This window comes from Triturus cristatus, chromosome 8, assembly GCF_964204655.1.
Source record: "Triturus cristatus chromosome 8, aTriCri1.1, whole genome shotgun sequence".
Taxonomy (NCBI): domain Eukaryota; kingdom Metazoa; phylum Chordata; class Amphibia; order Caudata; family Salamandridae; genus Triturus; species Triturus cristatus.
In genome coordinates this window covers 1,386,345,151-1,386,358,630 of record NC_140591.1, presented here as the reverse complement: position 1 = coordinate 1,386,358,630, position 13,480 = coordinate 1,386,345,151, and the positions used below count along the sequence as shown (strand labels likewise).

The 13,480-nt window shown below is 48.4% G+C and overlaps 1 protein-coding gene and 1 long non-coding RNA gene across 4 annotated transcripts in view; one reads left to right on the top strand and one right to left on the bottom strand.

Annotated features, from left to right (window-relative positions):
* TIAM1 (TIAM Rac1 associated GEF 1) overlaps window positions 1-13,480 on the top strand; it is a 491,618-nt gene that overhangs the window by 402,222 nt on the left and 75,916 nt on the right. The gene's annotated exons all lie outside the window — the stretch shown is intronic.
* The window catches only part of LOC146805801 (uncharacterized), a 117,153-nt gene that overhangs the window by 45,919 nt on the left and 57,754 nt on the right, over window positions 1-13,480 (bottom strand). The gene's annotated exons all lie outside the window — the stretch shown is intronic.

Genomic DNA, 13,480 nt, shown 5'->3' with positions numbered 1-13,480 from the left:
CTCTCTCACTGACTCTCCCACTCTCTCTCACTGACTCTCCCCTCTCTCTCACTGACTCTCCCCTCTCTCTCACTGACTCTCCCACTCTCTCTCACTGACTCTCCCACTCTCTCTCACTGACTGACTGACTCACTCTCACTGACTGACACTCACTCTCACTGACTCACTCACTAACTGACAAACTCTGACAGACTCTCCCACTCTCTCTCACTGACTGACTCACTCATTCTCACTGACTCACTCACTCTCACTGACTCTCACTCTCTCTCTCACTGACTCACTCTCACTGACACTCTCTCACTGACTGACTCTACCACTCTCACTGACTCTCTCACTGACACTCTCTCACTCTCACTGACAGACTCTCTCACTCTCACTGACAGACTCTCTCACTCTCACTGACTGACACTCACTCTCACTCACTGACTCACTCTCACTGACTGACTGACTGACTCACCCTCACTGACTCACTCTCTCTCACTGACTCTCACTCTCTCTCTCACTGACTGACGGACTCACTCTCACTGACGGACTCACTCTCACTGACGGACTCACTCTCACTGACGGACTCACTCTCACTGACGGACTCACTCTCACTGACGGACTCACTCTCACTGACGGACTCACTCTCTCTGACGGTCTCACTCACTGACTCACTCTCACTGACTGACTGACTGACTCACTCTCACTGACTGACTGACTCACTCACTCTCACTGACTCACTCACTCACTCTCACTGACTCACTCACTCTCACTGACTCTCACTCTCTCTCACTGACTGACTGACGGACTCACTCTCACTGACGGACTCACTCTCACTGACGGACTCACTCTCACTGACCGACTCACTCTTACTGACTCATTCACTGACAGACTTTCCCACTCTCTCACTGGCTGACGGACTCTCTCACTGACGGACAGACTCTTACTGACTCACTCACTGACAGACTCTCCCACTCTCTCTCACTGACTGACTCACTCATTCTCACTGACAGTCTCTCACTGACTCACTCACTCTCACTGACTCTCACTCTCTCTCTCTCTCTCACTGACTGACTCTACCACTCTCACTGACACTCTCACTCTCACTGACAGACTCTCTCACTCTCACTGACAGACTCTCTCACTCTCACTGACTGACTGACTCACTCACCCTCACTGACTCACTCACTCTCACTGACTCACTCTCTCTCACTGACTGATGGACTCACTCTCACTGACTGACTCTCTCACTGACTGACTCTCTCACTGACTGGCTCTCTCACTGACTGACTCTACCACTCTCACTGACTGACTCACTCTCACTGACTCTCTCTCTGACTGACTCTCACTCACTGACTGAAAGAATATCTCTCACTGACTGACTCGCTCACTCTCACTGACTGACTCACTCTCACTCACTGACTGACACTCACTCTCACTCACAGACTATCACTGACACTCTCCCACTCACTCTCACTCACTGACTCTCCCACTCACTCTAACTCACTCACTGACTCACTCTCACTGACACTCTCACTGACTGACTCACTCTCACTGACACTCATCGACAGACTCTCATTCTCTGACTCTCCCACTCTCTCTCACTGACTCGCCCACTCTCTCTCACTGACTCTCCCACTCTCTCTCTCACTGACTCTCCCCTCTCTCTCACTGACTCTCCCCTCTCTCTCACTGACTCTCCCACTCTCTCTCACTGACTGACTGACTCACTCTCACTGACTGACACTCTCTCTCACTGACTCACTCACTAACTGACAAACTCTCTGACAGACTCTCCCACTCTCTCTCACTGACTGACTCACTCATTCTCACTGACAGTCTCTCACTGACTCACTCTCACTGACTCTCACTCTCTCTGTCACTGACTCACTCTCACTGACACTCTCTCACTGACTGACTCTACCACTCTCACTGACTCTCTCACTGACACTCTCTCACTCTCACTGACAGACTCTCTCACTCTCACTGACAGACTCTCTCACTCTCACTGACTGACACTCACTCTCACTCACTGACTCACTCTCACTGACTGACTGACTCACTCACCCTCACTGACTCACTCTCTCTCACTGACTCTCACTCTCTCTCACTGACTGACGGACTCACTCTCACTGACGGACTCACTCTCACTGACGGACTCACTCTCACTGACGGACTCACTCTCACTGACGGACTCACTCTCACTGACGGACTCACTCTCACTGACGGACTCACTCTCACTCACTGACTCACTCTCACTGACTGACTGACTCACTCACTCTCACTGACTGACTGACTCACTCACTCTCACTGACTGACTGACTCACTCTCTCTCACTGACTCACTCTCTCTCACTGACTCTCACTCTCTCTCACTGACTGACTGACGGACTCACTCTCACTGACGGACTCACTCTCACTGACGGACTCACTCTCACTGACTCATTCACTGACAGACTTTCCCACTCTCTCACTGGCTGACGGACTCACTCTCACTGACGGACAGACTCTTACTGACTCACTCACTGACAGACTCTCCCACTCTCTCTCACTGACTGACTCACTCATTCTCACTGACAGTCTCTCACTGACTCACTCACTCTCACTCTCTCTCTCTGACACTCTCTCACTGACACTCTCTCACTGACTGACTCTACCACTCTCACTGACTCTCTCACTGACACTCTCTCACTCTCACTGACAGACTCTCTCACTCTCACTGACAGACTCTCTCACTCTCACTGACTGACACTCACTCTCACTCACTGACTCACTCTCACTGACTGACTGACTCACTCACCCTCACTGACTCACTCACCCTCACTGACTCACTCTCTCTCACTGACTGACTCTCTCTCACTGACTGATGGACTCACTCTCACTGACTGACTCTCTCACTGACTGACTCTCTCACTGACTGACTCTCTCACTGACTGGCTCTCTCACTGACTGACTCTACCACTCTCACTGACTGACTCACTCTCACTGACTCTCTCTCTGACTGACTCTCACTCACTGACTGAAAGAATATCTCTCACTGACTGACTCACTCACTCTCACTGACTCACTCTCACTCACTGACACTCACTCTCACTCACAGACTGACTCACTCACTGACTCTCTCACTGACTGACTGAACCACTCTCTCTCACTGACTCACTCATTCTCACTGACAGACTATCACTGACACTCTCCCACTCACTCTCACTCACTGACTCTCCCACTCACTCTAACTCACTCACTGACTCACTCTCACTGACACTCTCACTGACTGACTCACTCTCACTGACACTCATCGACAGACTCTCATTCTCTGACTCTCCCACTCTCTCTCACTGACTCTCCCACTCTCTCTCACTGACTCTCCCACTCTCTCTCTCACTGACTCTCCCCTCTCTCTCACTGACTCTCCCCTCTCTCTCACTGACTCTCCCACTCTCTCTCACTGACTGACTGACTCACTCTCACTGACTCACTCACTAACTGGCAAACTCTCTGACAGACTCTCCCACTCTCTCTCACTGACTGACTCACTCATTCTCACTGACAGTCTCTCACTGACTCACTCACTCTCACTGACTCTCACTCTCTCTCTCACTGACTCACTCTCACTGACACTCTCTCACTGACTGACAGACTCTCTCACTCTCACTGACAGACTCTCTCACTCTCACTGACTGACACTCACTCTCACTCACTGACTCACTCTCACTGACTGACTGACTCACTCACCCTCACTGACTCACTCTCTCTCACTGACTCTCACTCTCTCTCACTGACTCTCACTCTCTCTCACTGACGGACTCACTCTCACTGACGGACTCACTCTCACTGACGGACTCACTCTCACTGACGGACTCACTCTCACTGACGGACTCACTCTCACTGACGGACTCACTCTCACTGACGGACTCACTCTCACTGACGGACTCACTCTCACTGACGGACTCACTCTCACTGACGGACTCACTCTCACTGACTGACTCACTCACTCACACTGACTCACTCACTCACACTGACTCACTCACTCTCACTGACTCACTCACTCTCACTGACTCACTCACTCTCACTGACTCACTCACTCTCACTGACTCACTCACTCTCACTGACTCACTCACTCTCACTGACTCACTCTCTCTCACTGACTCTCACTCTCTCTCACTGACTGACTGACGGACTCACTCTCACTGACTGACTCACTCTCACTGATGGACTCACTCTCACTGACGGACTCACTCTTACTGACTCATTCACTGACAGACTTTCCCACTCTCTCACTGGCTGACGGACTCACTCTCACTGACGGACAGACTCTTACTGACTCACTCACTGACAGACTTTCCCACTCTCTCACTGACTGACTCACTCACTCTCACTGACTCACTCACTCTCACTGACTCACTCACTCTCACTGACTCACTCACTCTCACTGACTCACTCACTCTCACTGACTCACTCACTCTCACTGACTCACTCACTCTCACTGACTGACTAACTCTCACTGACTGACACACTCTCACTGACTGACTGACTCTCTCTCACTAACAGACTCTCACTGACTGACTCTCACTGACTCACTCACTGACTCACTCTCACTGACAGACTTTCACTGACACTCTCACTGACTGACTCACTCTCCTGCACTGACTGACTCACCCACTCTCTCTCTCACTGACTGACTCACTCCCACTGACTCACTCACTGACTCACTCTCACTGACTCACTCTCACTGACTCACTCTCACTGACTCACTCTCAGACTCTCACTAACTGACGGACTCACTCTCACTGACGGACTCACTCTCACTGACGGACTCACTCTCACTGACGGACTCACTCTCACTGACGGACTCACTCTCACTGACGGACTCACTCTCACTCACTGACTCACTCTCACTGACTGACTGACTCACTCACTCTCACTGACTGACTGACTCACTCACTCTCACTGACTGACTGACTCACTCTCTCTCACTGACTCACTCTCTCTCACTGACTCTCACTCTCTCTCACTGACTGACTGACGGACTCACTCTCACTGACGGACTCACTCTCACTGACGGACTCACTCTCACTGACTCATTCACTGACAGACTTTCCCACTCTCTCACTGGCTGACGGACTCACTCTCACTGACGGACAGACTCTTACTGACTCACTCACTGACAGACTCTCCCACTCTCTCTCACTGACTGACTCACTCATTCTCACTGACAGTCTCTCACTGACTCACTCACTCTCACTCTCTCTCTCTCTCTGACACTCTCTCACTGACACTCTCTCACTGACTGACTCTACCACTCTCACTGACTCTCTCACTGACACTCTCTCACTCTCACTGACAGACTCTCTCACTCTCACTGACAGACTCTCTCACTCTCACTGACTGACACTCACTCTCACTCACTGACTCACTCTCACTGACTGACTGACTCACTCACCCTCACTGACTCACTCACCCTCACTGACTCACTCTCTCTCACTGACTGACTCTCTCTCACTGACTGATGGACTCACTCTCACTGACTGACTCTCTCACTGACTGACTCTCTCACTGACTGACTCTCTCACTGACTGGCTCTCTCACTGACTGACTCTACCACTCTCACTGACTGACTCACTCTCACTGACTCTCTCTCTGACTGACTCTCACTCACTGACTGAAAGAATATCTCTCACTGACTGACTCACTCACTCTCACTGACTCACTCTCACTCACTGACACTCACTCTCACTCACAGACTGACTCACTCACTGACTCTCTCACTGACTGACTGAACCACTCTCTCTCACTGACTCACTCATTCTCACTGACAGACTATCACTGACACTCTCCCACTCACTCTCACTCACTGACTCTCCCACTCACTCTAACTCACTCACTGACTCACTCTCACTGACACTCTCACTGACTGACTCACTCTCACTGACACTCATCGACAGACTCTCATTCTCTGACTCTCCCACTCTCTCTCACTGACTCTCCCACTCTCTCTCACTGACTCTCCCACTCTCTCTCTCACTGACTCTCCCCTCTCTCTCACTGACTCTCCCCTCTCTCTCACTGACTCTCCCACTCTCTCTCACTGACTGACTGACTCACTCTCACTGACTCACTCACTAACTGGCAAACTCTCTGACAGACTCTCCCACTCTCTCTCACTGACTGACTCACTCATTCTCACTGACAGTCTCTCACTGACTCACTCACTCTCACTGACTCTCACTCTCTCTCTCACTGACTCACTCTCACTGACACTCTCTCACTGACTGACAGACTCTCTCACTCTCACTGACAGACTCTCTCACTCTCACTGACTGACACTCACTCTCACTCACTGACTCACTCTCACTGACTGACTGACTCACTCACCCTCACTGACTCACTCTCTCTCACTGACTCTCACTCTCTCTCACTGACTCTCACTCTCTCTCACTGACGGACTCACTCTCACTGACGGACTCACTCTCACTGACGGACTCACTCTCACTGACGGACTCACTCTCACTGACGGACTCACTCTCACTGACGGACTCACTCTCACTGACGGACTCACTCTCACTGACGGACTCACTCTCACTGACTGACTCACTCACTCACACTGACTCACTCACTCACTCACACTGACTCACTCACTCACACTGACTCACTCACTCTCACTGACTCACTCACTCTCACTGACTCACTCACTCTCACTGACTCACTCACTCTCACTGACTCACTCTCTCTCACTGACTCTCACTCTCTCTCACTGACTGACTGACGGACTCACTCTCACTGACTGACTCACTCTCACTGATGGACTCACTCTCACTGACGGACTCACTCTTACTGACTCATTCACTGACAGACTTTCCCACTCTCTCACTGGCTGACGGACTCACTCTCACTGACGGACAGACTCTTACTGACTCACTCACTGACAGACTTTCCCACTCTCTCACTGACTGACTCACTCACTCTCACTGACTCACTCACTCACTCTCACTGACTCACTCACTCACTCTCACTGACTCACTCACTCTCACTGACTCACTCACTCTCACTGACTCACTCACTCTCACTGACTCACTCACTCTCACTGACTGACTAACTCTCACTGACTGACACACTCTCACTGACTGACTGACTCTCTCTCACTAACAGACTCTCACTGACTGACTCTCACTGACTCACTCACTGACTCACTCTCACTGACAGACTTTCACTGACACTCTCACTGACTGACTCACTCTCCTGCACTGACTGACTCACCCACTCTCTCTCACTGACTGACTCACTCCCACTGACTCACTCACTGACTCACTCTCACTGACTCACTCTCACTGACTCACTCTCACTGACTCACTCTCACTGACTCACTCTCAGACTCTCACTAACTGACTCACTCTCTCGCACTGACTGACTCTTCCACTCTCTCGCACTGACTGACTCTTCCACTCTCTCACACTGACTGACTCTTCCACTCTCTCGCACTGACTGACTCTTCCATTCTCTCACACTGACTCTTCCACTCTCTCGCACTGACTGACTCTTCCACTCTCTCACACTGACTGACTCTTCCACTCTCTCGCACTGACTGACTCTTCCATTCTCTCACACTGACTCTTCCACTCTCTCCCACTGACTCTCTCCCACTGACTCACTCCCACTGACTCACTCCCACTGACTCACTCCCACTGACTCACTCCCACTGACTCACTCCCACTGACTCACTCCCACTGACTCACTCCCACTGACTCACTCCCACTGACTCACTCCCACTGACTCACTCCCACTGACTCACTCCCACTGACTCACTCCCACCGACAGACTCTCTCACCGACAGACTCTCTCACCGACAGACTCTCTCACCGACAGACTCTCTCACCGACAGACTCTCTCACCGACAGACTCTCTCACCGACAGACTCTCTCACCGACAGACTCTCTCACCGACAGACTCTCTCACCGACAGACTCTCTCACCGACAGACTCTCTCACCGACAGACTCTCTCACTGACAGACTCTCACTGACAGACTCTCACTGACAGACTCTCCCACTCTCTCTCACTGACTCTCCCACTCTCTCTCACTGACTCTCCCACTCTCTCTCTCTCACTGACTGACTCTCTCTCACTGACTGACTCTCACTGACTCTCTCTCACTGACTTACTCTCTCTCACTGACTGACTGACTCTCGCTAAAAGACTGACTGATTCTCGCTAAAAGACTGACTGACTCACTGACTGACATCCCACTGACTCACTCTTTCACTCACTGACTAACTGACTGACTCTCTCACTCTCATTCACTCTCACTGACTGACTCCCTCACTCTCACTGACTGACTCCCTCACTAACTGACTGACTTCTTACTGACTCTCACTGACTCTCTCACTCTCACTTACTGACACTCACTGACTCTCACTGACTGACTCTCACTCTCTCACTGACTGGCTGACTCTCATTCTCACGGACTGACTCTCACGCTCTCACTAACTGACTGACTGACTTACCTTCACCCTCCTGTTATTTATGCCCCCCCCCCATAACAAAACAAGCATTGGCATAGCCAATAGGTCTCGCCTTTGGGACCTTATAAGTGTTTAGCCATGCAACAGTTGATGCTGTTGTACCAATGATATTGTGCTGCATAACTAAATACTTATAAGGTCCCAAAGGCGAGACCTATTGGCTATGCCAATGCTTGTTTTAAGTTAATTTTGTTTGCGGGTAGGCCTGGCAGCAAATTGCTGCAAAGATGCTTTCCCTTTCAAAAAGTGCTTTCAAGCTACTCAAATCGAGCTTTTCTTTACTTTGCTCAGCCATCTTAGAGCGGTAAATAAAAGAAAATGGCACCTGCGTAATTTTGTAAGTGCACCCATGCTTGGTAACGCATGCATTTATCATTACACATACATGCACCTGTGAAATGACACAGCTGCACTATTGTGCCATTTATTTCCCTTTCTTTTATTTTGGCCGATACTGCACAGCATTGGCAAATTCAGTAGGTCCAAAAAGCTATTCCTACTGGTTTTGCGACTCCTTCTTGCTCCTGTTTCCCATCTGACAGATGCGTGGATAAGTACCTTTCACTTGCAAGTAGATGTTTTAGAAGGACCGATAAGAATGGTGTTCAAACAAGCTGAGCTTTGGTTAAGCTACATGATTTGAAAACCTCAGCTCGAATAGTGGGTTAATATTTCTTTAACAAGTGTCCTTTGAATTTACAGGTTTTGTTAATTTAGAAACTTAGTTCTGTAGATTCAAATGCATGTCTAGATAGTACCTTAGGGACTTTGGTTTTGACCTTTTCGTTTGTTAATTATTTTGGATCTGATAAAGGTTCTTTAGACAATGGCAGTAGAAGTTAACTTTTTGGTGGGGTTAGCTTTAATTAGAATAAGTCCATCTAGTACAGATTTCAGCAATGTCAGTTGAAGACCACTGCTTCGTGCCATCTGCATGTTGGTGAATTGCTGTCTTTTTTGGGTATTGGAGATTCTAGCTGTTCTATGTGGTTCTGATCCCAGTAGGAGATAGTGTTGCTCCTTGAGGCACTACACAAAACAGTAGAAGAGCGGCTGTCTTGAAGCACCAATTTATGAAAATTGGTTTCTACCTTTGAGGAAGGATGTGAATTTGTTTAAACTATTCAGCTAATTCACAGTTTTGGGAAAAGGCTGTCCAGCTCTCTCTCATGATCATCAGCATCAAAGGCCACTCGTCAGAGAGTAACTGCATAATGCTGGTGTCACCTTTTACATTTAATTGCAGACTTACATGAAGTACCTAGAGAGTAGTTCAGCCAAGCAGTTGTTGTGTCCAGTCTGAGTTGATGTACTGCAAGATAGGGATCTGCCAGCTTTATAGCTCACTGTTGTGAAATAGTTTTTATGTCAAGCCTACAAGACCGCATACGTTGAGTGGTTGTGGAATACCTATTGCGGGGGTGACCAAGAAATTACAGGGATTTACAACCTGCTCATTGCTTACCATTCTTTGGCTTTATTGTTATTCTCATTTCCTTGCTGCTTATTCGATAGCTTTTCTTGTTCCAGCTTGTCCAACTTGTGTTTGCCCCTCTCCTGGAGCATAGCCTCTTTACCATCTCTCTGACTGGCTAGCATCTGTCCTACAACTGCTCACTTTTAAGAAATGTATTTCATTTTGGTTAAGCACCCTATGAGAGTTGTGTTTTCCAGGTGTCCTCCTTGTGCGTTATTCTTCCCTTACACAACATGTTACGCTCTCTGGCTCATGTGCTTCCCCACGTCCCCTAATGTCCTGTATTATGCTCTGCCTCTTGTGCTTCTCCCCTTGCCCCTGTGTATTTCTCTAGATTATATGCTTCTTCCCTGCCCTCCATGTTGCTCCCTTCCTTTGTGCTGCTTTCATCTAATACCCCACCCGCCTATATTTCTGCTTTAAACCCCACACTGGCTCTCCCAATCCAGTGCAATCTTATTCTTTAATTCTTTTTTTTAAGATTGGGCATCAAAATTCCACTTATATCATCAGTCCCTCTGCTTTAAAAAAAAAATCTGTGTGTGTGTTTGTATGTATATATATATATATATATATGTATAACTTACATGGCATTTACAGAGTCGCTCATTGCCCCCTTTTATAACCATCACAGTTAATTTTATGGATTTTAGCTTATTTACACAGGGGTGATTTTTACACATCACATTATAGGTTTAATAAATACGCACATGCACTTTTTGAACAACGCAATGATTCAGAACAGAGTCATTACTGTTGTAATAATAATTGTATGACTATAGGACAATACAATTCCAGCAAACACATTTTTGTCCAAACTAAAACGAGTAACTTTCGGTATTCAAACCGCGATGTTTTTTGAGTCACCAAATGCTTTTATTCTACTCACAGTACTTTAAAGAAATTTAATGCCAATATAGGAAGCAAATACCAGCAATATTGATTGTTTTAAAATCATGTAGCAAAAGTGAGATAGAAAGTGTTTTAATAACACAATGATTTTATTTATATAATGTATTTATTTATATAGTGTATTTACAATAATTGTGTTTTTATTACAGCATTTGTAACAACATATGCAACAAATATTGTGTTTTTAATCAATTGCCCAGACAAAAGTATGTCTACCATGTCTACATTCCTTGCATTTAAATTGCACTGGTCACTATAAGAAAACAATGCAAAAAAATGGTTTAAAAGCTGGCCATCAACTGTGAATTGTGTCATGTGATCAAGGGCCCACGGGCCAGAAGCGCGTCATGGCTGTGGTTTGTTGAGCTGCTATTAAAACTACTTACTGCATTAAACTGTGGTCCGGGCTCCTGTCTTTCGATGTTAACCGGAATGAGAGAGGAGTTGCATATATATATATCTCCCACACCATAGTTGAGCGCATTGGTGAAAATCCATCCATGTGCTGCCGTGATTATGCATGTGCCTACCTATTTTATCGTGCGCACCTATAAAATGAAGTAGTCACTGGCAGATGCATCATTGCACATTTTTGTTTTCCTTTTTAGGTCTCGGCTCGAAGGCTGCGCTTGCGCAGTCTCGATCCGAGATTTAATGACTTGGAGAATAGGGGCTTGAACCCGCCCCTCTTCTCCCCTGTTCTCCATTGGCTGGCCTCTTGAATGCTGGCCAGCCATTGGAGAAGAGGTCCGTCACTCTGAACAGGCCCCGTCCTTTTCGGATTCGGGGGCGTGTTTTTTTCAAGAAGTCTGATTATCTCCTCCAGCCAATGGCAAGAGGAGAGTAAAGGAAAACACGCCCCCGAATTCGAAACCGCCACTGCGTTTCTCCGAGGCATTTCTGCTTCGCCTCGGAGAAACAGTGGTGTGCTTGTTCCCTCTTGTTCCCACCTCGACCCCAGAGCCCCCTTACAGTGGGAGGGCAGAGTTTAAGGCTGTGATGTGAAAAGCACACAGAACATACTTAATTAGTTCCAATGCCTGGGGCAGGCGGGCCCCTGCGCCGGAGTTAGAGGGGGCTCGGTGACTTTGGGCAGACTTCTCCCAGGCCCCGTTGCAGTGACTCACAGGCAGGAAAGAGCCCACAGCCACGGTTTAAGAGCAGTCTGGAGCAGGGGCCGTAGAGACAGGAGAGGAGGCAGAGAGCAGCTCCGGTCCGCAAAGAGAACCCCGGAGACCAACCATGGCAGCCCTCCCCGCCCTCGCGGCTTTCCTCGCCCTGTGCCTTCGCCGGGGGGCGCTTGGATTTAACCTGGATGTTGGGAACCCCGCCGTGTACACCGGACCAGAGGGCAGTTATTTTGGATTTTCTGTGGATTTTTACCTCCCGGATTTGCAGAGGTGAGCCTGAATAATGGAAAGTTGAGCCTGACGGGGAGTTTCTACTGCCCGGTCATAAAATGCCCCCCCCCCTTTCCCCCTCATTCACGCGACAGCTTTTAAGGGGGCTGGGTGCGGTGGTCACTGTTTCCTTTTTTACGTTGAAGAAAGTCCCAACAGCTTTGTTTCAAACATTGTTATAATGTGATTAAATGGGGGCTCTGTGAAGACAGGAGCGCCCCACACACAGCCTGTGTCTGTTCTGTGTTGGAATCCCTTGATGGAGGGAGTGGTATGTTTTAATGCTGCATGCAAGAGAACTAACTGCCCGTACTGTTTTAGGTTGAGGTGGTACTCTCACAAACGTTTAGCCTCTGCACGTCGCCTTTGGAGGTTTCATGCCACAGGTTGGCTGTGAAGTAATCTTTCCCCGTGCAAGTGGTGTTATCGCAGGTCACGTCTCTTTTGTTAATTCTGGCTAATCCTTCATTTATTATCACGTGTTTGTGGTGGGGCATGAAAGTCTCTAAAGTGCTTTTCCATGGGGAATCGTAACTATCGTGAATTATATGGTGAACTCCTAGAAAAGGGGTGTGCAGCTGGTTATAGGGGTGCCTTCTATTGCTGTGTGAGACGAAGCCCCTCCCACCAGGATAGTGTTTTGGGGTGGTCCCGGGGTTTCCTTTTGCCCGGGAGGGGTGAGGGTGGGGCACCATGTTGCGAGCACGATTACAGCAGAGGGAGCATTTGGTGACAGGGTGTGACTCCAGTCCCTGATGGAATTTGCAGGTCTGGGAGACAGCAGCTACCCCTGACTTATATAGGGAGGAGCTAAAAGCATGCTGCTCCATGGTGTTTTTTTGCCACAAAAGCTTTGACTTATCTAGAGGTCCAGCATTTTTTATATTTGACACCAATTTGTTTCTAAGTTATATGCTGTTGTAGCTGTTAGAAGTAGCACTGTGGGATGCTCTTTCAACTATATTACTGACAAAGATGCCTACGGCCAGATTACATCAGATGACGGTGGATGAGCTCCTGTTTTCCGTTATAAAATCACTGCTGGTGACTTTGGCATTAATCCGTTCCTTCCTAGGTGCCAAAGGGCTTTTTTGAGAGCTGTACGGTCTTCATCTTGACTTTGAGATATTCCTATGTAGGCTGTGAGTAATGGGACAGTCCCAACCTCCAAGTCAGCAATGACTGCTGCTGTACTC